The 27,726-nt window shown below is 33.6% G+C and overlaps 1 long non-coding RNA gene across 1 annotated transcript in view; it reads left to right on the top strand.

Moving 5' to 3' along the window:
* The first annotated feature begins 2,415 nt into the window (after positions 1-2,415).
* LOC121101852 overlaps positions 2,416-27,726 on the top strand; it is a 53,697-nt gene continuing 28,386 nt past the window's right edge. The window contains exon 1 of the long non-coding RNA XR_005833863.1: positions 2,416-2,683. This is a non-coding gene — a long non-coding RNA (uncharacterized LOC121101852). The remainder of the gene's footprint in view (positions 2,684-27,726) is intronic.

Below are 27,726 nucleotides of genomic sequence, written 5' to 3'. Positions count from 1 at the left end.
GAAAGTAAAATTTTAAAAGCAAAGAATAGTTTAAAAAAATCACATTGTAGATGTTTCCTGCACGTCATCATGGAGGTGTGGTGATGACTGATATATTAAAGTAACTGAGTTACTTTGTATGACTAGAGTATAGACAGAATGAATGAAGTCAGCAATTGGAAGAACATCTAGGCAGGTGTTTGGGCTACATTACAAATAGTCTTGAATTCTATAGTGAAGATTTTCATCTATGTACTGTAGATAGTGGGGAAATGGGTAAGAATTTTTTCAATGGAAGATGAAAATAATAAAATATGTCCTGAAAGAACTCTAGTAGCAAGGCAAAGGGTATTTTTGTTGTGAGAGAAAGTGGGAAAAGGTTATCATAAGATTCTAAAACTAGTCATGATAATGAGCTTTTCCATTAGGATAATGGAAATAGGGTGAAATCCTTAGATAAGTAATTAAAATAAGACTCAAAAGCTTTATTTAATATTAGAAGCTTAGAGACCATTGTGAATGGTAGGTTTTTTGGCTGTGACAACTGAGTAAAAGATGATTTGTTATTATATGGGAAGACAGGTGGAAAAGCAGGCTTTAGAGGGAAAATGAGGAACTTGGTTTTGAACAGGCTAAGTTGGAGGTACAACATGGTAAGTTTGATAAGGCAGTCTTTGGAAACATACATCTCTGATACTCAGAAGACTGGCCAGGGCTAAAGATACAGACTCGAGTTCTGACTATGTAATTAATAGTTGAATTCATGTGAATCATAAGATCACTCTGCCTATGAAGATAGATGGAAGAGAATATGGATAGCAATAGAACCTTGGGAAAAACCAGTATTTAAGTAGCAAAAAAGGGGAACTTGCTGTTAAAGATGAAGCATAATCAGAAACTTAGGGAAGCTATGAAAACAGAGGTGTAATAGAAGACCAAAGATCAGGAAATTTTAAAGATAGGGCAGTCAGTTTTAGAAAATCAGGACTGTGGGGTCAAGAAGGATGAGGACTTCTAAGAAGTCATTGGATTTGACAACTGTGAGACAATAGGAGATTTTTTCCCCCAAGAACATTTTTAAATGGAGTAATCAGAGGAAAGAGATTATAATGAATGGAAGAATGAAAGTGAGATGGAAGAAGCAGCAAATATAGATGACTCTTCCAAGAAGAGTTGAGTAGGCAGATGATAATTGATAGAGAATCAATTACTGGTAAGAAAGCATGGTTTTCTTTCAGAAAAGTGCAAATAGAATTGATACAAGTGATTTTTTTTTTTAAGTAAATTTTGAGGTGGGGAGGAGGTTGAAAATACTTGCTCCAGATGGTTTCTATTTCCTGATAGTATGAAACAAGGACATTTGCTGGGCTTAGAAACTTGGATTTGAATCTTCTACTAATCGTTGATTAAAGAATTGGGACAATAAGTGGATAAGTGTCAAATGTATTTTTAAAAACATAGTGAGATAGTTGCATAGCGATATTGATTTCACTGCAATGTATTCTTAGCAGCCTGGGAAAAGGAACAAAAGAAATGGGCAGATGGGCTGACCCATGATTATAACTGGCAAGGCAGATGTATAAAGTCAAAGAGTAAAAGGATATTGATCCAGCAAGATTCAGATAAGGAAAATTGGGATGGGAGAACTAGCTGTATTCAATATCATTGCCAATGATCTGATGTTTTAAAAGAGAAAGTAGGACTAAGAATAGGGATAAAAATTTGTCAGTTATCTCTCACCTTTCATATTTTGCATGAATTGTGATAAGAGGGATGAATTTTTAAAATATAATTACCAAGTTGCTGACATATGACTAAATTTTTTTTTTGTAAAGACGTGATAAATTGGCATAGTCTAAGTGAATAAAATAGCATCTTAGACTTCTATTATATGGACTTCATGAGACATTGAAAGTGAGACATGTGGACTTTCTCCCACTTGCCTGCCCAGTGACATTAGACGAGTCCTCCTTTTCTGAGCTTTAGTTTTCTCATTGGTATAATACATGGCGTACCAACCTCAAAAAGTTCTTTGAATTGTCAAATTTATTTAAAGTTTACTTAAAGCAAAATTATTCGAAGAGTGCTGCTTCATGCCAGAAAAAGGAAGATGGTGGTTTCAAGATCAAACAAATTTGGGAAACTCTAGTGTGTTTTCCTCTTAAAGTGTACCAGAATTGTACAGAACATATTTGAGAAATCTTTTATTACATATATTCTCTTTGATTTATTAGGGTCACAAGATTTATTTATGTGAGGAAAGCTACATCGGAAAATGACCAGAATACTAACCATTTTTGCTCAAATTTTGTTTTGAGAGGCTCTTACTAAGTTTATAAATGTAAATCATCATATTATACTTGAAATATATTTTGGATTAGGATCAACCATAATTTTAAAAAATATTATTCGTATTTCTTTAGTGGCCATCAATTTCTCAGGCACAGAAAACCCTCAATATTAAGTATAAAATTTTAATTCATTTTATGTGGCTGGCTTTGATTTGCTCATGTTTTGTTCGGGATTTTTTTCTTATCCTTTTTCATGAAGAAATGGGTGTGTATATTACATTTCTTACAATATCCTTTTCAGGTTTTTGTATCAAGGTTATTCTGACTCCATAAAATGATATGGGAATGACTCCATTTTCTATTTTCTGGAAGACTGCATAGGATTTTGCTTGAGTATTTGGAAAAATTTCCTGGTAAGTTAATTTGAAGTTGGAGATTTCCTTATAAAAAGAGGACAAAGAAAGATATAACATTTATAGAAATACTTAAATTTTTAAATTTCTTCTTTGGTAAAGTTTTGATAAATTGTTTTTCTAGAAAATTTTCCAGATCATGTAAATTTTAAGGTTTACTGGTATATAGTTGTATATATATATTTTCTTCTTATTTTTTAAGACTGTAATTAGGTCCTCTTTTTCATTCCCCATGTTGGTTAAGTTCTGCTTTCTCTCCCCCTTTTCTTTTCTTGCTCGGTTTTGCCATATGTTTGTCAACATTTTTTGTTTTAAAGAATAAATTTGTAGCTTTATTGACTTCTGTCTGGTGTAAATTTACCTTTTATTTTTTTCTGCTTTTACTGTATTATTTCCTTTTTTCTTTATTTGCTATTTATTTTCTGATTCTGGAGCTAGATACATAGATCACTCATTTTCATTTTGTTCACGAAATATAAATGTTCAAGATTATGAATTTTTCTCTAAGTACAGGTTTAGCTTTGACATATGGTTTTTTCATTGTCAATTAGTTAAAAAATATTTTGTACTTTTCATTCTGATTTCTTCTTTGTTTTTTTTAGAAGTTGGGGATTTTCTTATATTGCATTTCTGCTGTGGTCAGAGATGCACAGCATCTCTGCTTTGCTTTGACAGAATTTGGTGTTCTGTAATAATTTCAATCTTTGTTTAGCCGTCCTTTATAACTCAACGTATGGTTCATTTCGATAAATGTTTATGTGAAAAGATGTATTCTCTTACTGTGGTATATGCTATTCGATATCAATCAGTTGGGTCAGATTTGCTCATTGTCATTCTTTTATGTGTCTACCGATTTTTTATCAGCTTATTTGATCTGTTAGTGAGAAAAATGTTAGTTCTAACTATAATTGAGGGTTAATCAATTTTTCCTTTTAGTTCTGTTAATCTTTGCTGAATATACTTTGAAGCTAAACCATTAGATCAATAAAGATTTTGAATTTTTATATCTTTCAAGTGGACTCACCAGCTTATAAATATTTTAAAGTGCCATTTATTCTCTAATAATACATATTGCCTTAATGTCTATTAATATAACTATAATTTTTTTGTTTCAATTTTTACTTTTACTTTTAAACTTTATGTAGCTTTACATTTAAGATATGCCTTTTATAAGTAGTTTATTTTTCTTTAATAATGTCTCATGTTCATTGTTTTGGAGTATTTGGTCCATTTTTTATTAATAGAACTGTGAAATATTTCTATTTAAAGTTCTCAGTAACTGTTTTCCTACCTGTCCCATATGTTATCTATTCTTCTTCCGTCCTTTCTTGTTTTCTTTAAATTAACCAAATGCAAGTATTTTATTATTTAGTCTTCCTCCCCGTCTTCCCTCCCCACTCAAAATAGCTTGTTAGTCATACATTTCTTACTATTCTATATTATAGAATATTCTATATTATAATATACAATAAGCATTCTTGACTTAATACTGTCTACTATAAATTATTATTATCTCTTTCCTGATATTACTAGGATGGTAAAACACTCTAATTTCACTTACTGTTTTACCAATGCAATAACAGTACAGAATTGCCTACTTTCTTACTGATTTTCCACCTGTTCTTCAGAGTAGATCTGTAACTTGAGGGGCGCCGGGTGGCACAGTCAGTTAAGTGACCAACTCTTGGTTGTGGTTCAGGTCCTGATCTCAGGGTCATGAGACTGAGCCCTGTGTCAGGTTCCGCACTCAACATGGAGTCTGCTTAAGACTCTCCACCCCCACCCACCCCGTGCCTCCTACCTGCATGCATGCGCTTTGTCTTTCAAATAAGTAAATAAATAAATCTTTTTAAAAAGATCTGTAATTTGAGTCATATGTGGATTAGATGAAGGAAGCGTAAAGACAAGTAGAAATTCATATTATATGCAAGTGTAAACTCTTTAATCACACATTAATGTTGCACATATTTAACTGTATTTTTGTATATTTCAGTGAGATTTGAGTATGAGAGATGTTCAAGAAAAAGTTGAGTCTCTGTGAAAAACACAATGGGAAAATTCAAAAAGTAGACCATTATTTTGCAATACTTGGGCCAAAGAGAGAATGACCATATTACTTTTAGAGAAGGTTTAAAAAGTTTTGATTTTTCATTCACATAAGGAAAAAGTTTAAAACAAGCCACTGTAGTAGTTAGTCCCAGAATGAAAGTTTTGAGAACGCATAACAATTTTTATATTAAGTTAGTCCCAGAATGAGAGTTTTGAGAACACATAACAATTTATATTAAGTGAGCTTTAAGGAACCTTAAATTTCACATACCATTATTCACTAAAAGTGATGAATACATTTGAAAATAAGCATTAGGTTTCTAATTGTAAGAATATTTATTTTATAATGAACATTCCTAGTTGTTTTTTTTTTTTTTTTAAATTGTGAATGGGAAGAAAAGTATTGTAAACTTTTGCAAAGACCTTGTGTGTGTTTGTCTCAGTAATAGCAAAAAATGTCTGGATAGTTTAGACTGAATCACAAAAGAAAAAACAGGGCTTTTAGAATTGGTATTGCTATTGTAAATGTAACCAGTGTGTACCATCTGCTTTCCCTTCTAACTCTGCAGGCTTTTCACTGATCTGGCTAATTCCATGATGCAGCCTTTTCTCTTCACTTCCTCAACCACTCCTGACATTGTGTCCCTTCTGGATAAGCCATTTACCCAGCTCAGTCACACATACCTACATGCTTGCCTGAGACACTGCTCGCTTTAATTTCGAGCCATTAGGCCTAATAATTTTAATTCCTTTTTCTGAGTCTTTTGGATTTCTTATACTTGTTTAATTATATTACACATTTTAGTTTATTTAAAGCACATTCTTCATTCTATCACAGTTAACATAACTAACATCGTGTTGTAGCTGGGACACATTCCAGGCCTGGATCTCAAAGGGGGACTGTCAGATGGATAGGATAAAGTCAGTGAGACAAAACGCCGCACTGTCTCGGGAGGCTCTTGTGTTTCAAATGTGTTAATGGAACTGTCCAGGTGGAAATCAGAGGTGTCATATCTGGGTCTCCTCCCTAGGGTTCCGTTCCATAAATTCTCTTTCCTGGGATTCTGAATTGCTTTCTGAAGTTGCATTAAAAAAATTGAATGTATTGAAAGTGTTTCCTTGTAAGGTTCTCTTTTTAAAAATCAACATTTTTGTTCTTCTGGGCCACATTTAAATTTATTTTAATTTAAATCAGTTATTTATAGTAATATTTTCTATTGCTCTACTTGGATATTACACAAAAGCAATTTAATACAGAAGCAGGTGAATAAAATTCTAAAAAATAAATGTCCATTTTTGTGTCAAATTTCTGATACATTATTTTTCTAATAATCAAGGCATTTACATCAGGCAGAGAGACTATTCTTTTGGATTATGGAAAGAATTATTTCTGGCCCAAAGAGAGCCTTTTGACTCTGCTTACATTTTAATAAAAATCAGAGACAGCATTTTTTGGTAGGCTTTTGGTTATCTCTTTCTGGGGGGACGAGAAATGACACATTCAAGTCTGAAAATGAGTATAGGTTGTGCAAAATCTCAAATGTTTTATTTGCATCTAGACAGCTGCAAGGCTGAAGAGAATTATTTTTATATTCACTAGCTAAGATTGCAGTAACATATATTCATTTCACATGGTGTCAGAGGTGTCCTTAAATCATAGATAATTATCATTAACTTATATTTATGCAATTCAAATGGGTCACTAGTTTGGCTAAAAATAATTGAGTATAAATGAAGTCAACAGAGTCAGCAAGCGGAGCTCTTTGTATTGTTAAGTTACGTACATATATATTGACTATTTTTCTATTTGTTGAGCCTATAATATAATTGAAGCCATGGCTATTAAAATATTTAAAATTTAGGGGTGCCTGGGTGGCTCAGTCGGTTAAGCATCTGCCTTCGGCTCAGGTCATCATCTCAGGGTCCTGGGATGGAGCCCCACATCGGGCTCCCTGCTCAGTGGGAATCCGCTTCTCCCTCTCTCTCTGCCCCTTCCCCTGGCTTGTGCTCTCTCTCCCTCTCTTACTCTGCTTTCTCTCAAATAAAAATAAATAAATTCTTTAAAAAAATATTTAAAATTTGATGACGGGAGTATGATCAGAGATTTCAAACAAGAAATACCTTTAGTGAAAGATTGTGGGGTTTTTTGTTGTTTTTTAATACATTTTTAAAATGGTACAGACTCTCGCAAATTCTCAATATACACATTTATATCTTATTAATTCCATTTCACAGTTCACACTCTGAAAGCATTAATAAGTTAGTGCATAATCTGTGCAGTGTAATGAATGAGCTTGCATTCTTAATTGCCACACAACATTTAAGCTGCTCAACAATATAAACGTTATTCTGTTTTTTTGCAGTGAGGAAAGATGCTCAGAAAGATTGAGATGTGTAGATCAAAAAGCTAATAATTATCAGAAATGGGGTTTGAATTAGTTCTATCTGAATCTAGAGTTTGCCCCCATTACTCCTATCAGTCTTTCAGTATCTTCAATCCCTCTGTCTCTCTCTAAATCTTACTTAAGAAAATAGAGGATAGCAAAATAACAATTGTAGTTATCTCTGAGCTGGCTGGATCAATTAAAAGAATCTGTATTTTCTCCTTAAGCATTTAAAACATTTGTTATAAGTATTTTTATTGAAACAAAAATTCTGACTCTTCATGAATAGTCCTACATTGACAGATTGTTGGGATTGATCTAGGAAAATAAATTACTGACCACTGTGCATAAAATATCTATAATTTTTTAGTAATAATTAAAAATGTTCATCAAATAGCACGTTGTTCTAATAGTGACAGGACATAGTTCCAGACTAAATATATTTGATCCCAGCTGCGTAGCAATATAGTAGAATTATCAGGGTCGAATTGGCCATTCTTGTGTTAGGATAAATGGGCTTTTGGAAGTGTGAAATGCGAAAATGGGAAAATAATGAGTTATTAACAAAACAAATGGTAGAGTCAAAAGTTTGAAGACCCAGCAGATATGTTAGATATAACAAGAAGGATATTGAAAGAAAAAAAATGTATGTCTTGTTTGAATCCTGATTTGAACAAGCCAATTATTAAAATCAATCATGAGACATTTGGGAACATTTGAAACTTGTTAGATGTGTAGTATATGATATTAAGAGATGATTTTTGTTTTCTTTATGTGTGATAATATTTTGAGGGTACTTAAAGTGGAATGCTATGGTGTCTGGGATTTACTTTAATTCAGTGGAGAGAGGGAAAGAGGTTGGTGATGGGTGCATATACATACCTATGTTCTTATGTGTTCTGTTTAATAATTCTAATTAAAAAGTTAAGAAAAAAAAGAACAAAGACAAAGATAGTGACTTAACTGGCAGTGAACTTGTGTAATGGCGAGGACTTTACATTAATGGTAAGAATATAGATATACTGAAGGTGGGTCCTGGATTGTTTGGGTGAATTTTTACTGCTAAGTAACTACTCCCTGGTACTAATACAGTTGAAAGTATTAAATGAGATACTTTCATTGAATCACATAGAACAATGCCTGCCTATAAAACAAATTCCAGACTTAAGAGCTATTCATTTTATTTCCATAAAGTTTGGACTAAAATCAATGCTGCCTGTGACTATATATTATTATATGTATATTACTTGGTAGTTTGGTACAAATTCTTATTTTACCTATAAGTTTAGTTAGGTTGAAGAATTTGAATTGAACTAAGCCACAGGGAAAATTAAGAAATATAAGACAGTATCAGTGTCTCTATATCTATGAACTTGTACAAAGGCAGAGCTATGAAGAAAAACACATGACAAGCAAAAAAGGAAACAAAGACACAAAGTTAGTGACTCTCCTAAATTATAATTGCTTAATAGTGTCAGGGATGAAGAGTCCAGATTGCAGGCCTATGCCCTTTTCATAGATTACATCTTTGTTTCAAAAGAACAGGTTGGAATAGACAAACAAAATGTAAGCTAACTACTTGAAGAACTTACGTATATTTATCAAGTTGACTCAGGTCTGTGGCTGTAGTTGTATTTTCTCATTTACTTTTGGGTCTCCAGGCTAGCCCAGCACTTGACTTTAGCTAGGTGTGCAACAAATATTTGTTAAATAAAGAAACACACATTTGTATTTGATCACCCTTTATGTGGATGATATATTATTCATAAAATAATTCCTCTGTGCTTTTATAGCTTAATTTGCAAGATAAACATAATAAGCCCTGAAAAGGAAGTAATAATAGAAGATGATTAAAGAAGAGTAGTCACTGATAAGTATCTTTTTCTTTTTCTTTTTTTTAAAGTAAGCTCTACACCCGATGTGGGGCTTGAACTTGGAATCCTGAGATCAAGAGTTGCATGCTCTACCAACTGAGCCAGCCAGGCACCCCAATAACTAATAAGTTTCTAATATTTTTTTGAAAAAAGTGAGCTAGTCAAGTGCAAGTAGAGGATTCCAAAAGCACCTTGTTTAAAAACAAAAATTATACATGTTTTAAGTCATGTACTTATATGAGACTATTTTCCTGCTTTTGTTATCAAATATTTTCATTGCTGTCAGAATGAGGGAAATAATTATAATAGTTGCTACTTAAGAATTCAATGCAATGATTTTTGGTTATGTTAATTCCAAAGGTGGGGTGTCAATTCTTCATAATTATTGAAATCCTTACACAAATAATTTTTAATTTTGAGTTAAAATTAAATGTCATTAGTGTGTTTTTGCATAAGATGGGGAATAATGGGTGCATAGGGTTCTGAAATGGTGGTGTATTGACTTAGATAAGAAATTAACAGTTGTTAATAAGATCCATGCATGGCTTTTGAAAGATTTTTAGGTTTTACTACTGTATTATTCACTTTAACTCACACAAATAGTGAACCTTTCTTATACTCATGTATTTTTTATGTTTTTCTCTGAGCCTGGCTTCTAATTGAGCTCCCTCTGGAGGACTATGTCAAACCAATACGATTCTTGCCTACATATATGCACAGATTTCTTAGAAAACAAGACTGTAGAACTATAAAGCTTGACATGTGCTTATTGTGAGAAGTGGGAAAGTGACAGATGTGGAGAACATTTCTAAGGAGTCCAACTGATCCACAGGCGAGCACAACCGTATCTGATTAGGCCGACAGCTCTGACTGTCCAATTTGTACGAGAGCCTGGAGGTCTCATTGTTTTTCAGCTCACTTAGCAATTAATGGTGCCATTGTTTTGGGCCAGCCCATTTGCAGAGAAATATTTGCTGGCAAAATCAAAGCTTAAGAAGATATAATGAGAGTAACCGAAGTGACTCTTACTATATAAAGCCCACAAGCTATGATGTGAGCTTAGAAATTCAGAAATTCTTCCACAAATAAGTACCACTTATATTTTTTCAAAGGGCTGTCAAGAAAACCTGAATGGTAATTAAAATGAGCTCTTTGAAAAGTTATTTTTCTTCAGTGATAATTATTAAATATATTTCTTTGTCTTTTTGTATTCTAATTTGTTAAAACTATATTCTGAGAATTATTATTTTTGAATAATATTAGTAATAATAATATTATTTGAAACCTTATTCCTCCGTGTGATCAAAATAATAGTATTTAAAACTTTTCACCAAAGCTTACTAAAGCAATATATTTGCCACTTCATTTAAAGTTATCATAGTGAACCACTGAGAATCAGGATAACTCCCCACCTCTAATCCCCTCCATGACTTTGCTTGCATTCATTGAAAATGTGCTTTGGGCTAGATCTTGATTTGAAGTAATGAAATCAGGTTCTGAATTGAGTAGAAAAATTCAATGTGCCTGGCCACTTTTAGGTTTTATCAGTGCAAGGCATGATTTAAAAAAAAAGTCTATGGGTGAGGAGCTCTTAGTAAACTTATGACTAGAAAAATAATATAAAACCAATGGTTTATTAAAATATAATGGCTTTAGAAAACTTGAAAACCAAAAGAAGGGGGGAAAAAAGTACCTTAAATACTAATATCATTATCCCATAATAATATTTAAGGTTATAATAATAATCAAGAGGAGAAATATTAAAAAGTTATTTTCTTATGGAGTAATAGTTAACTTGCTTCTGCCAGTTTGGGCAAGCCCTTTGTATGATTGTTAGATAGATCTGGACTGAGCAAATGGAAATGATTCAGTTATGACTCTGCCACAAAACAAGACTCTTCAGTAGCATCTTCATCAGCTAATGTAGATATCAGATTAATCTTTATAAAAATAAAGCCCGTTCATATAATTTTTTGCAAATCTTGATTAAGTTTATTAATAGAACATAAGCAATCATCAATGCAGTTATCTTCTTTTTCTTCTTTTTATACTGCTTACCTTTCACTTTTGATATTCATTTTCTCAAAATAACTTCTCCATTGGTAGTGAGATACAGAAAAGGTAATAGGCTGTAGAGCCAGATGGACTCAGTCTTGAAAATTTTCCAATGTTATCATGTTATTTCTCTAAAGACATAGTATATGTTGGTGTGCATATTTTTGCTGTAAATTTGGTTCAGAGATATTTACTAAGCAGTGATATGTTAGAATTTGTTTTTAGCACTTGAAATAGCATTATTATGAAATAAGAATATTTTGTTAAACTGGCATTTAACCACTTTTCAACTTTGATGATTCACTGAATAGGGTAGTAATATCTCAAAATTACGATATATTTAGTAGAAGCACATTAGGTGTAAGGGACTCTTATCTGAAAATCTTATGTTGAAGGACAGCTCCTTTTCCTTTTTTAGTATTTATATAAGAATTATCCTCAGCTTTCCCTTTTCCTTCTATTCTTCCCTTGTAAATCACCAGTGGCTCTACCATTTACTTATCATGGATGATTTTTGAATATACATCCCTATTTTCAACCTCTCCTTTGTGCCTTATAATGTACCACTCCCTCTCTAATTTCCTATGGACATCTTTTCACTTAATATGTGCTCATACTTCATAATTGACACTTAGAAACTCAGTGTGTGGTCTTTCTTCTCCTCATTGATTTGCCTTCTGACTACCCTAAATCTTACTGCCTGCAACAACTTCCAGCATATTAATTATCAGGTTTGAAGTGGATGTTTTGCCTGCCAACCCAGTGTGCCATTCTTCCGACCGATGCATATGTATTCTTTTCAAGGTTATGTGCAAAAACATATATAAGAATGAAATGTATTATAGCTGATTTAATTAGCAAAGGATAACAGGTTTATTATGCTTCCCTGTTATTTCCTTCTAAAACACTGTTTTTTCTTTTGTAATATCACTAAAATTTTACATGGTAAACTTAGTGTCCATGGTTCCAGGTCAGTGTCTATGTGACTTCCTACGGGGGACAGAACACAGCATCTTACAAGTCACAGGTGTTTAATAAATGCATGGCAATTCATAAAATAATCTAAACATGCTGTTTTTTTTTTTTTTAAGATTTTATTTTATTTATGTGACAGAGAGACAGCCAGCGAGAGAGGGAACACAGCAGGGGAGTGGGAGAGGAAGAAGCAGGCTCCCAGCCGAGGAGCCCGATGCAGAACTCGATCCCGGTACGCCGGAATCACGCCCTGAGCTGAAGGCAGACGCTTAACGACTGCACTACCCAGGCGCCCCTAAACATGCTGTTTTGAACACTTGAAACTGTCTTTGTTTTTTCTTGAAAATTTTTATCTCCCTGTACCAGCATGAATGGCTCCTGTTTTAAAAATGCGACATAAACTGTATAGCTAAAACTCAAGCTCTTTGTCTTCTTTGCTAGTTGATAATTCCAGTATTTTTCCTTTTAAATGCACCAGTGATATTTATGTCGCACCTTCAATTTTCTATTTTTTATTAAGACAGCTGCACAGTTAAAAAATATTGTTGAGGACGCCTGGGTGGCTCAGTCGGTTAAGCATTTGCCTTCAGCTCAGGTTATGATCTCAGGGTCCTGATATCCAGCCCCATGATGGGCTCCCTGTTCAGCAGGGAGTCTGCTTTTCCCTTTGCCCCTCCCCCTGCTCGTGCACACTTGTTCTATCTCTCTCTCAAATAAATAAAATCTTTAAAAAAAATATTGTTAATTCCATATAGAATCATGTGATATCTTCTCTGTATATTCTGTTAGTATTTTGAGTTTGGGCTTTGTCATTGGCTGCTAAGTAATGACTGAGCTTTGGATTCTGGAAGTGTAGTACAAGCGCCTGGAACCAGGTCATCAAGGAACAAATGTCCTTCTGCCATATTTTTCATGTTGGCCAAAGTTCTCAGACTCATGGTTCTCTTAGGACCTGACTTTCAACAAATACCATTTAATGTTCAGAAAATGCTGAACTTCTGGGAGAAATGTGACATGAAATGTACCACAGTGCCACATGTTCAATTTAAGGCAATACAGGTTAGTAGCTAATAGGAAATCATGTGACAGTAACAAGACGGTCCAATTTTTCACTTGGATGATTTCTCTGCAAAAGTCTAAATAGCAAACTCCACAGAATGTTTGCAGCACACAATGTATTTTTAAATTTTTTAACTTCAAAATATCTAAATAGCACAGAGCATAACATAGTAAAGTCTGGTATTTGTAAGAAAAGGTGACTGTAATTTATCAATTTTTAACCTTACTCATCTGTTTATTAACTTGTTGAATTTATTGAGACTGCGTAAGTTTCCTTGTTGATGTTGGCAAAGAGTAATCTGACAAAATGCAGTGAAACATGTGGTTCCAACTCACTACAAGTCTAATCCTAAATGCCTGAGTGAGTTATAGGATAATGGGATGGATATTAGCATCAAGCCACTAGGAAAATGCAGAAACTTTCAGGTTTCTCAAGACCATTTGTAGTTTATAGCAAAATACAAATATGCTTTATAATGGCTTCTGTCCTTGAAGGTGTTATCTGAAATACTAAAATTCTTGGAATTATATGTGAATATTTTATTGAAATACTAAATCATAGGAACTTTGAAAAAATATATATTTAGATTATTTTACTATCTCTGACTTTTAGCAAAATTCAATCACTCTTATCAACTTAAGCATCTGACTTGATGTTTGAAAGTTTTGGGTTAAATTATGCAGGTAGAGAATAATATTTATAGAAGTATATGCAGGAACCAAAGTATACTGATATTTGATATTGTCAACATTTTATTTACCTTTTGCTGAAAAAAACCACTTTCAAGTTTAAAAACTAATACATTTTTTAGAACCTCAAAAATTGTGGTGTGGAATTTGGATACTTTTTATGAAATTAAGAACTAAGACTTTTACATAAAGTATGTATGTATGTATGTATGTAATTTGATGTAGTGTTCCATGATCCATTATTTGCATATAACACCCAGTGCTCATTGAGATAATGCCCTCCTTAATACCCATCACCGGGCTAGCCCATCCCCCCACAGCCCTCACCTCTGAAATCCTCAGTTTGTTTCCTGAAGTCCATAGTCTCTCATGGTTCACCTCCCCCTCTGATCTCCCCCGCTTCAGTTTTCCCTTCCTGCTCCTAATGTCCTCCATGCTTCCCTATGTTCCACATATGAGTGAGATCATATGATAATTGCCTTTCTCTGCGTGACTTATTTAACTTAGCATAATTTTTTTCTAGCATAATAAATACACCCAGAAAAAGCAAGATTTTAGTAGACCCAGATTAATGCATTCTTATTTCTATCACTCTAAAGCTTTAAACACCTACATGCCTGGGGGGCATAACTTTGAACATTTTCAAATCAAATACTATAGAATAAAATATTTATAAATATGGAGCTAGTTGCAAAAATTTCAAATAATGATCATGAATATATCAAGTATAAAGTGTGTGCCATGGAGGCAACAAAGACCTATATAACCTTCATTAAATATCTCTTTCTAGTTAAATGACAAACCTGAAGTATTCAGAGAAAAAAAATAAGTGCCGAGTGTATGAACATCATTTCAAATATAATAGAAATGAAAGTTCTGTGTCTTTTATACAAAATGAATTTTATGTACTATTTTATTAATTTTAATCCTGACAGTAATCTTGTAGGATATGAAGATAGGGAGCCTCAGAAACATTAAAAAGATTGCCTATAGCCACAGAAGTAATGATCGACAGGGATATATCTTAATGTGCCTGCTGTTCTCTAAAGCTAATGCTGTTTCCACTGTGTGTGTGTGTGATTACTCATTTATTAGTAAGAGTTGAGAGCAGAAAATAATGTGGGATCTGGTAAGCAGCTTAAATTTAATGGAATAAATAAGCCTTAAGCCTCTTTCTTGAACTGGAATAATTTCGATAGGGGAAGGGCTTTCCAGATTGAGGTAATGGCATAACTGCAAGATAGGCATGTAAGGCCTTTCTTCTAAATAATGGCTCTTTAGGTAACTTTTTTTAAATTAACATATAATGTATTATTTGTTTCAGGTATACAGGTCTGTGATTCATTCGTCTTACACAATACACAGCACTCACTATAACACATATCCTCCCCAATGTCTTTAAATAATTTTTGTTCTAGTCCTACACTCAGTCCTCTATTGTAGAGCCTCATCATTTCATTTTAAATGATTGCCAGAGGCTTCAAGCTAAATCAGAATCTCCAATAGTGTCTTCTTCATCTAATGTTGACATCAGATTAATTTTTATAAAATGTGCATTCAACTTGGGTGTTATATGCAAACAATGAATCATAGAACACTACATCAAAAACTAATGAAGTACTGTATGGTGACTAACATAACATAATAAAAAATATTTAAAAAAATAAAATGTGCATTCATTCATTCCTTCATTATCCATTAATTGAATGCCTACCTACCATGTGCCAGGTACTATGCTACATGTTGGAGGTAACACTTAATAAAGTCAAAATGTAGTCTCCGCCTTTTTGGATGTCTTAGTAAACACTGAGGAAATCATCTGATATTTAATTTTAAAGCTAAGATAGGAAGTCTGGTTACCAATAAAAATTTAAGGATCGTCTTCAAATTGGTGATAGTTGTAAATGATTGCTTGGGAGATAGAGATGAAAAAAAAAAAAAAGAAACCTGGAGGAAGGCCAAAATCTTTAAGGAAAATGTATTTAAGAGAGAGAGCGGGGGATGGAGGAGAAAGTATCAAGGAAGTTAAAGAGAACAGAATAGTCAATGGAGAGAATGCTTCTCAGTTGTCAGATGGATTTTGCCTTCACCAACCACAAGTAGCACAATATAATTTACATGACACGTCCTGGGGTGGAGAGTTATCAGTTAGCAAACATAAACTGATACACTATATCCTGCTCTATCTATTTCTTTCCCTTAGGAAATTGACAAAGTGTTTTAGTGATGTTAATTTAGGATGCATCTGAAGACTGAGAAAAGGGAAAACTTGAATCTAACATTGACGTTTCATTCCTGTAGCTTAAATAGTTTGATCAGAATAATCAGTTACTCATAATCGATGCATAAGTGAGCACATTTTGATATTTAAGAAATGAAGTAATATACATATTACTGAATATGATAATGCTAGTAATTTTCTCACTCAATTTGTGCTTAAGGATATGGCACCAATAGTGGTATTCAACTTCATTTGAAATTCAAAACATTGAAGTTAATTTTTTAAACATTTTTATTGAGTTGAAGCTGGAGAGTTAAAGAACAATTAAGTTAATTAAAGTTTGACTATATATACATGCAATGGATACATTTTGTACTAATGCAGTCTTGGTGCTTAGCTCACTATTAACCTAGCAAGCCTGGAATTTTAAGTGTTGGTCTAGTTATTTTGAACCCATAGCTTTAAAAATGCACGAAGCTCATTTAACCTAGTATGTGTAATTTAAAATTAGATTAATTGCCCCCTGCACTGTACTCTTTTCTGTCACCTCTTTCCTGATTACAGTTATTTGTATATTTCTTCATACTTTGGCAAACCGAGTAATCATATATATCATATAATCACATGATCATATATATGAGCATATGGATATGTGTACATATGTACAATAATAATGGACATTTAAATTTCTGAAACATTGTCAGATGTATTGCCTAGTGAGATTCAGATTTTCATATCTTTATTTTATTTTATTTTTATTTTACAGATGTAGAAATGGGGGCCTAAAGAAATTAACTAACTTGTTGGTTACATAATTATTTAATGGAACGCTAGATCTTGAAGTCAGGTTTCCTGATTGTTAAAGTCAGTTTATTCCCAGGTAAATTATGCTCATATGTTTATTTTCTTTTCCTTTTTTCTCATATGCTATAGAATAAAGGTATTGATTTATAATCTTTTACATTTTGATAAATGCTTAAGATGTACATGTATTTATACTAGTATCTATGCAATACATCAAACACATAAAATACCCACTTAAAACAAGGCAATTTACATGCCATTAAATAAACATTTTTACTCCCAGATATAAGCTAGTTTAGTTAAACCATATTAGGATTCTGTAAGAATACGTCCACTTGAAACTTTTGCAAATGTCTGTATACAGTTGCACAATATGTTTTCACACTCAACTCAATTTTATTGAATCATCTTATTCCCTAAAAAGATGAAAAGATGTACAGAATAACCCAAAATATCATATCTAGGCATCATTTCCAGTACATTTTTTATGGATAGTCAGAGTAAATTAAAAGTAGACATGTAAAAAGTAGAGTATGTTGGTGGCCTTAGGAAAGAAATGATTGCAATGTAAACTCAAATGAAACTCCTCTCTGGGAAAAAAGTAATTTAGCTTCATGAACAGCTGCACCACAGAGGGTCAGGCATATGAGCAATTAAAATTAAACAAGTTGATTTTAATATGCCTTAGTAACTGTGATTGATCTTACAGAGCTGTTGTTGACTATACATCAAGAAACAATTTAGGATCCAGTTTAAAACAAAGTTTATAATCCTTGTTTAATGGATTTTGGTACCTCAGGCTATACAGTGCCATAAAAATGATTAAAATGTGCCCCGTCTCTGTGTAATCAATAAAACCTCTCTCTAAAATTAGTTAGGTTCCAAAGACTCCTCAGCAGGCTTGGCAGTGCCACGTCTGTAGAATTCCAAATAAGCCATCTATCATTATTTCCATACACAAGGTTCATTAGACACCTCATTCTTTATCTTATTAGCACCAAAGTCAGCTAAACAATCAAATCAAAAGGTCACCTTTAAAAATACCTAGTTAAACCACAACATACATCAAGACATTATTAATACGATAGGTCAAAATGCAGTGATAAAAATTCCTAGAAGGTCAATAAAGGGTTATTGCTAAAAGAAATGTCCTTTAATTCTCTTATTCAATTGCAAAATAAATGAATACATATTTGTGTTTCTATTGGATCAGTTTGGGCCCATAAGAAAATATTTTGATAATTATTAGCCAGGAATGAGGAAAAATATCTCTTGTTGAATATTTATAATAACTCCACTGAAAGCTTTGTCATTGCTATGTGTATGATGAGTCTGAAATATTTGTTAATGGCACTATGTGCCAGACTATTCTGTGAACACTTTGGCTCTTGTAATCCCTCCCAAGTCAGCACTGTGCTTTAACTGCCATCGTTATGTTTATTTCTGCTTGGTACTTTCAGATCAAAATGTTTCTCCCTGCCCTCCCCAAATACCCTGTTCTCACTGCCACTGGGATGTATCACTTAATTAAGAAATGTAAATCATTACAGTGTAAAGAAACAGTTTGTTTTTCATTCTTCTATCACACTAAGACAACATAGTGGAAGATGCAGGAGGGGAAATGTGACTTTCTGTGCGGATATAAAGGAGGCTTTAAAAAAATTTAAAGAATGGTCAGGAAAGATGCCAAAAGAGAGGAGAGGCAGGGGGAATTTAAAGAGAAGATATTGACTTGAAAAGTAATGAAGAGCTTATGAAGGATGAGAGGCTTAGTGTTTTTAAAATTGATTCAGAACATTTTAGAGAATCATAGGAGAAAAGCATTATAGACCTCAATAAGCCTGATATTCATATTAATCTAAATCAGTTAAAAATATAAAAAGACAGGTGGTGTAGTTCTTTTAGTTTTTGTTTTGTTTCTCTTTTAAGGATTTAAGACTTGCTTTAAAGAATAGACTATTACATGTTAAGATTATAATAGTATGGCACTGGGACTAATAAACTACTAGAAGATACTGGAATATTTCTGGTTAAGTATCTTAGTTGTTCAAGTGTGTAAAATTAAAGAAAAAGGATTTTTGAATTTAGTACTAATCTTAATGATCAGTAAAGTAATTATGACTGTGATAATGCAAACGGTATTATTCTATACAAGGAAATGGCTGGTCTTATTGGTAATAAATCTGGGAAGTAACTGCATATTGTAGAGAACAGCATTGGACTTCTTTTGGTTGCTTGCATAGGTTGTTTTTTTAAGGGACATAGTCACTGTGCTGGGTTCCAAGGCTTATAGCTCCCCGCCCCTCACCCCCCCCACTTTAGAACAACTCCAGTGGTATAGAAATATTTAATATGTTCTTCCATCAGTCCATCCTGTGAATGTCTTAGGATCAAAAGGATGCCATAGTTCTACCGGATTTGGGCAAAGCAGTGTCTCTTTTCCATGATTACTTTTTATGCCTCCAGCTGCATGTTTAAGTGAATGTATTTTGATGTCAGATAAAACTATTTTGAATGCTATGTGACTGCTCCCTCATCTGTAAAAGGTAATAATGCCCATCTCAAAAAATTGCTAGAGGGTTAAGTGTAAACTGCCTAGCAAAATATCTGGCACATATTAAGTGCTCAATAAATGTTAATTATTACTATTATGGTGAGCTCTCAGATTGCTCTCTTGTGGAGTTTATAGCTCTTCAGGAGGTTTATTACCTTTTGAATGCTGCCTCAAGTTCTGTTTGCTTCACAAACAGTTTTATCGATAGGCGGTAATATTCAACTTCATTTCAAAGTAAACAACTTTCCTTTTTAAGGTAGGTGGAAAAGAATAGGCGATTAGGAATGTAATGGAAGGAAACTGACAATAACAGAAGACCAGCTGCACGCAGGGCAGGGGAAAGGGGAGATTTCAGGAACAAATTGTGTGCTGTTCCCTCCCCAACCCCAGACACACACATTTCTGTTTCCACCTTTTTACCCGAACCCTGCTCACACAGGCCTGCGCTAAATGGCAAAAGAGCAGAGCAGGGGTCAAGGATGGGTCCCAGCCATGGTGTGCTCTGCAGCTATCTGCGGGCAGGAGGAAACACCAAGCCCTGTAGATGTTTCTGTCAGCCATTCATTTACGTATGTATTTAAAATATTTATCAAGGACCTTGTGGATACTGTAGATAATGAAAAAATAAGAGAGTACTTGTCTTCAAGTGATTCACAATCTAACACTGTAGACAACCAACTGAAAGAAGGCCAGGGTGTGATGGAATCACACAGTGAGGCCATGATGGAAACAAGATGGGGAGGATAGACTTATGTTAGAAGGACTTAAGTTAGTGACACTTTCCACTTCAGCAATGCAAGCAAATTCATGAAGCATACAGTGGTGTAAACTACAGAGTTGTGGTAAAACTTCCCTCCTAGTCTCTTCAATCCAGTAGAATCACAGTGTTTGGCAGATGAAGCAAGATAAGTGAAAGCTTAAAAATTAAAGGGCATATTTAAGGATTGAGGATATCAGCAGCAGCTGGCGGAGGGCAGCCATATGGCGTGATTTCAGTGCAAGCGAAGCATTTGAACATCCCCTTCTTGGGGCATGGAACTAAAAGAAAAATAACCTCCCATTTTGAAAATTTCAGAGGATTTTCCCTTTCAGGCAACAAGTTTCAAGGTATTTTTGCATTTTTCTCAATGTTTAAGTTCTAAGTAGTACACTCTATGTTTACAAAATTAAACCGAAGTCCTAGGTTGTGCTTAATTTGGGGGTGGAGGTCTATTGTTTATTTTCTTGACAGATGACTGCCTAATGTTTGGTGTTGAGTACGTTTTCTTTTCCATCAATAGAATAAAATTCAGTACATCTATCTGTGCTTTTAAAATCAGATGCCTTTTACAAAGAAGTGAAGTTACTGAATTTTTTAAAGAGAGAACTGCAGAGCAGAATGCTTTTTAATGCTTGGGCAACAGCATGCCGATAGAAAGCACATTATCAGGGCCAGCAAATGCTGTCATTCCTGAGGGTGGATATGCTCAGTCCCACACTCTTGATGGAGTAATACCTGGTGAGAAAAGGGTAAAACCCGCTTTTCCAATTGAGTGATTCTCTGCCACCCTACATTGAAGACAGTTGAACTCTGAGTATCAAAGTATGCAGCTTCCGATTGTTTCTTTTCCATTTGAAACCGAAGGAAGGAAAAGTGGGTAACCAGTTATCATTCCTTTGCTTGAAACTGTAGATCTAATCTTATGTAAATATAAGGAAAATTCCAGAGTGAACGAAACTGTTGTATATGATATTTTAGCTTCCTTAGTTTTAAATTTTTCAGCGTGAATAATGTCGACAATATTTGATGAAACAAGAATGGTATGGAAATAGAGTATTGAAATAATTCAGATTTTGCCACTCTTGCTTTATCCAGTTGTTATCATTTGCTTATTTTATTGGTAAGATATTTTAAAGGTCATTGCTTTTGTTCATTTTATCTAGGTAACAACTACTTATCAGTTTATAGAAATGTTTTTCATCCTTTTTCTGGCTATAGAGAACTCTTTCATATAGATATATGTAATGTATTCATCTTCTATGGTTGGGCAATTTGTTGTTTATAATATTTTACTACCAATAATTAAATTTATACACTTGAAGTATTGTATTTTAGGAGGCATATATATATTCTAGGTGAATTTGTAGAAAGATTCCTAAAAGGATCCTAGAAGTTGGATTGCTGCTTCAAACACAAATGTCATTTATTGAGTATGGCCAAATTCCCCTGGAGTGTTTCAGAAGGCTGTTTGCCCTGCCAACATAATGAGTTGCCACTCTGATAGGCAAGCAATGACACTGCAATGCCATTTTCATTCACATTTCTCTTGTTATGAGTGACGCATTGCATATTTCATGTGTTTAAGGATTGTTTACATCTTTTCCTGAAGAATGGCTACTCATGTTTGTTTTGCTATTTTTTCCCTGAATTTTAAGAATATTTTTCTTAGATGTATTTTGCAAATATTGTCTCCTAGTTTGTCATTTGTATTTTGACTTTTGATGTTTCTTGCAATAACTTTTAAAAATGTCATCACATTCATCTTGTCTCTTATTGCTTCTGGATTTGGCATCACAAATTAGTTACCTGTAATATTTGTGTAGGTATTTCCTTTTCATTTAATCTCTGATTCATTTGGAACTTATTTTGGTCATAATATAAGTTATGAATCCATTTTTTAAGCAAATGTGACATATAGGGTTTGCAGATGCCTTTTACCAGACTGAGAAATTTCCTTTTATTTTTAGTTTGCTGAGAGTTATCATGAATGAGTAGAATTTTATAAAATGTTTTTTTTCATCATTTGATACAATTATGGGGTTGATCTGCTTTCTGTTAATATAGTAGACTATATGAATTGGTTTTCTTAATATATAACCAGACTCTCATTCGCAGAAGAAAACCCACTTTATTGGTAGATTTTACTTGATTTTATATTTTTGAGCAGTTTAGTATCTATGTTCATGAGGGATATTGTTCTGTAGTTTTCTTTTGCTTTTCTCTTTTCTTCTTTATGTACTATCTTTTGTTTGTTTTGGTACCAGGGAAAGACTCATCTCATAAAATAATTGGAAAGTGTTCCTTTTTCTTTTATTTTTAGGGTGAGATGGTTTAGGGTTGGTCATAGTTCCTCTTTAATGTTTAGTGAAATTCTCCATTGGAAGTGTCTTAGCCTGGAAATTTCTTTTCTAGGGAGAAGTTTAAAATTATTCTTAATAGTTTTGGCTGTTCAGGTTATGTATTTCATCTTGGTGAGATTTGGCAGATAATGATTTTCAAGGACTTTCTTCAATACATTTAAGTCGTCAAATTTATATGTGTAGGTAGAATTTCTTCAATGATTTTTGAAAACCAGGGAACATTATATTAAGTAGTTTCCTAACTTTGGTAACTAATCAATAACTACCCTCCCAATTTCAATTGCACTAGTGTGTCAAGGCATTGTAACAAGGCAAAAAAAAAAAAATTAATTGAAATGATAAGGTTGTTTAGCACATCTCAGTGCTAGCATCAGTATATAAAATAATCTATTTCTAAATTCTAAAATAAGTGGAAATTGACAGAAAAAAACTTACAGTAGCATCAAAAGTGTGAAATACTTTAACAACAGATATGCCAGCCTTATATATCTAAAACTGTAAAATGTTGCTAAGATAAACTTAAGAACTAAATAAAGAAAGAGATATACCATATTTATGGACTAGAAGAAAACATATTATTAACTTTTTTTTTGTTTGCAAATTTATCTGTAGAGTTACAGCAACCCATATCAAAACTCCAGCAGACTTTTTGTTGGAATTGATAATCTGATTTTATTTATTTATTTATTTATTTTATTCCCCCCCCCCATTCACCTGCCTCATTTCATTCCACCAAATTCTCAGCCCGCAAAGGATCATTTAAATAACACTTCATTAGGAAAGGGAAGGCCATTGAGAGAATCCAGGATGCTTTCAAGCAATTTTTCTATCATCTGTCATCCGGCTTTCTGAGCAGCACTTCCAGTGTGAGGTGTCAGCGATGTTCTTCAACTTCAGCAAAAGACAATCTCTGGGCAGTGGCTGTGGAAATGATAATAAGCCTAAAACTAAAGCCTAGAACTCTAAATTTCCAGAAGAAAACAGAAAGAATTCTTTGGCTTAGACAGTTTTCTTAGGACACTAAAAGAATGAATCATAAATTGATAAATTTTGCTGCATCAGAATTAAAATCCTCTCTTCAAAATATATTTAACAAAATGAAAAGACTACCTAGAGGCTGGGAGAAAATATTTGTAAACCTATTTCTGATAAGGACTTATATGTGGTGTATAACAAGAACTCCCCAAACTCAAAAATTAGAAAACAATTCTTACAAAATGCCAAAGGATTGTATAGACATCGAACTGAAGAAGAAAAATGACGGGCAAGTAAGCCCATGAAAAGATGCTCCTTAACGAAGTGCACATTAAACTCCAATGAGATACCCCTACCTACCCATTCGATAGCTAAAACAAATAAGTAAGCAACAGCAGAAAATTCAAACAGCAGCTGAGAACACCAAGAGCTGAAAAGTTGCCTGTAGAAAGGCAACATTGTGCAGCCATATATATAAACCATACAATCCAGAGAACTCACTCCAAGAGAGAAATGAATGATATGTCCACACAAAGACTAAGTTTTACAGCAGCTTTGTTCATAATCAACAAAATGTGGTGTATTGATTATCTGTTGATGTGTAACCAATTACCTTAAAAATTGATTTACAACAAAAATGTTTACCATCTCACTTTATTGTTGGTCGGGAATTCAGGAATGACTTACCCAAGTCATTCTAGTTTGGGATCGCTCATGTGGTTTCAGCTAAGATATTGGTCAGCATGTAGTCACTTGAAATATTAACTGGGGATGTGGGCATGCCTCCATTGTAGCTTTCTCACATAGCTGTTGAGCGGGTATTGGCTGCTGGCAAAAGGCCTCAGGTTCTTTGCCATGAGGCCTTCTCTAGAGGGCTGCTGGAATATCCTCATGGCATGTTACCTAGGGAAGATGGACCAGGGTGTGATTAAAAAAAGGAAAACAAAAAGTAGACAATACTTATCTTCCCTGCATCTTAACTCATCTATCACCTGTTATTCTTGGATTTAGAAACACGCATCAAGCACCTACCACAATCTATGCGAGGTGGTGGAAATGGCAAAATAAATGAGACAAAGCTCTTGCCTTTAAGTACTTTCTAGTGTGTTTATACAAATGGACAGAAAGCAGAGTTCTTGAAATATAGCTTTGTAAATTATTAAATATATCTTTTTTGTAAAATCAAATTCACTGAAGTAAGCATATAATATAGTTCTTTTTTTAAAGCATACAGATCAAAATATTACCATAAAAAGTTTTTTTCTATAGATATTTCAAAATCATTTCAAGTACATTTACATTTTTAGAGTAAAACTTTAGAATCCAATATGGAATAAAAATCCATGTTTTAGTATTAGAAATTCCCAGTACAATATCCATCTCCATGAAAACTAGGACTATCTTCAGTCATAGCCTCTAAATATAATGGAACAATAATCTGTGAAATTCTGATAGATCCTTTTTCTATCTCTTTAATTAAAAAAAAAACCTTACTAAACTATAATATGCATTTGAAAATAACACTTATTTTGAGTGGATGCTGTTCAAGGAATTTCCCCAAACTGAATAACCTGTGTCACCAGCAGCAGAGTAACAGTAGCCCCTTGTGCCCTTTTTTGATTACTTCCTCTCCCCAACAGTAACTGTTATCCTGAAATCTGTTGGTGTAGATTAGTTTTGCTTGTTTCTGGTCTTTATATAAGTTGAGTTATACTGTGTATACTCTTGTTTCTAGTCATTGTCATTTAATGTTATGTCTTGAAATTCATCCTGTGCTGCATATGATTTTAGATCATTGATTAGCATGTCTGTGCATTCCTTGTGAACAACCATAATTTATCAGTTCTACTCCTGCAGGCATTTTGAGTAGTTTCAAGTTTGGAGATATAGCAGAGTATTGCTATAAACATTTGATTGCATGGTTTTTGGTGCACATATGTATACATTTCTGCTAGGCATATACCCAGGAATGGAATAGCTGGATTTAGGATAGGCATATGCTCAGATTTAGAAGATCCTGATGAAGATTTTGAAAGTGGTTATATATAGTTTATCTTAAAATTTTCTCTTGCTTGCTTCTCACACCTTTCCAGTAAAATGCCAATCACAGCATAGAACAAATACAGGCATTGTCCAAAGTAATCTATAAGAATAAAATTTCTTTAAAATCCCAAAAATATACATCAACTTTATTTTTTATTTTCTCACTTGTCTGAGTTTATTTTAACAAAGGTACAATTACTGATTGCTTAAATTATTTAATATCCATCCAAAATGTGAATAAAATTGAAGCACCCAGAGGATCATTTTCAGCTGTATATCATCTAGTATGCCACCGTCCTACTCACAGGGATAGCCCAATTTGAGAAGTATGGGCGTAGACTAATACCAAGATATAACAAGGGCAGAATGGAGCTAATGTCTATTGAGTGTGTACTGTGTGACAGTCACTGTCTGGGATTAGCATGGACATACTCTCATAATCCTTCATCCTGTGAATCCTCCTGAGGGAAATACTGCTATCCTCATTTTTATAAATTAAAAAAAAAAAAAAGTAGAGGATATGTAGGATGTATCTAGTCTATTTCATTGAGTTTGTGTGGTTTATCAGTTTTTAGAAATGGAACTTTTTACTGTATTTTGCCAGTTTCTATGGGCAGGGTGGGGAGTAGGGTAGAGGACAGAAGCCGTGTTTGAAAATGTTTGACCTAGATTTAAAAGCCCAGGGTTTAGATCATTTTCTGCTGCTCCTGGCTGTGTTACGTAAGGCAAGAGTTGTAATTCTTCAGAGTTTCAGTTATCCTTACATGTAAATATGAGATAATATTCTCTTCCTACTTGCATGGGTTTTTATGAGAATGACACATGTAAAAAAAAAAAAAGATAACAAAATGATAACGTCCTAGTGTTACACAAATTAAAGTACTTAGTCTCCTCATCATTTCTGTGCATAATTTTTTCTGTAATATTTTCCCCCAATGTGTGTATGCCCATAACAGTGCTCATTTTCTTGGAAGGAGAGTTTATTGAGGAATAACTTATGGTAAAATCCTGCCTTTTTAGGAAGGCTTGCATTCCAGGGCAGAGCTCTAAGACTTGGGGAAATGGTCTTCTCTTTTCGGTCTTAGTTTCCAGATCTTTACAGTGAAAAGGAAGATGGCGAGAAAATTACAAAATTCTGTATTTTCCTTTGATACCATTTAGATTTCTGATAATGGTTACGAAGGGACAGTTGAAGTGGAAATGACTTTCGGAGTGCTAACTATTGTAATTTTAAAGACAGCTACATTTACGTGCCAGTTTATGTTGCAGAAGTAATAATTGAGAAATACAGGAAGAGTAGAATTAACTGAGTTCCTTTTTAAAGAGGAATAATTGACTTGCTTATAAAAAGAAATATCTTAAATTGATAGCTTATTGATCTACATAGATAAGCATTTTCTCAATCCTAGAAAGCTCTAGAATATTAAATTCTTGCCAAAAACATTCAAAGCAATTCCAGTTTCTGTATATACAATAATGTTCAAACAACTTAGCAAAGCATGTAAAGCTTTTCTTGATCACTCTTCCATCCATGTTTTCCAGCATTGTCTTCTAAAGCTCACCCAAGTCATCCTTCACACCATCTCTGAAACAGCTGTGTGATGTTACCTCATGAGTCATGTTTCGGTGCTTCCTTTGCCTGGAAGCTGTTTCCTCCTCACTTCTCATAAACTCATTTCAGATCCCCCTCCCCCGAGAAGGCATGCTTATTATGTCCAGCTATAGACTGTGAGCTCTGGGCTTTCTCCATTTACTTTGCATCACCAGGGCATCACATAGTGCTTGGCACATAGTTGACCTACGTGATATATACTTGATGAATATCTTCATTAAATAACATTTGCATATTTTAGGCATTCTTTAAGAATTTCACATTACTTTGGGTGTGAATTTCCTGGAAGTGACAGTGCTTCATCACCCATTATGTGCTATATCCATTTATATTTAAATTTCACATTATTAAAGAATAATATGTAGCATAAATACTAATCTCCAGTAATTTTTAGCCAGGTTGGACATACTTTTACAAATACCAATGTTAAAAGAAAACAAAATGCAGTCCTTATGATGCACCAGGTGTCTACGAATGAAGTTTTCTTTTTGATATGACTGAAGACACTAGATTTGCTGAGATAGCTCACCAGTTATTATCAATTTCTTCTTCAGCTATTTGATTATTTTACTTTAACAATTAGGAAAAGCTAATGTGGATTTAACTAAAGTGAAGACACTTAGTTTGA

This window comes from Ursus maritimus, unplaced genomic scaffold, assembly GCF_017311325.1.
Source record: "Ursus maritimus isolate PB19 unplaced genomic scaffold, ASM1731132v1 scaffold_11, whole genome shotgun sequence".
NCBI classification, from domain to species: domain Eukaryota; kingdom Metazoa; phylum Chordata; class Mammalia; order Carnivora; family Ursidae; genus Ursus; species Ursus maritimus.
This window is presented reverse-complemented; position numbering and strand designations above follow the sequence as displayed.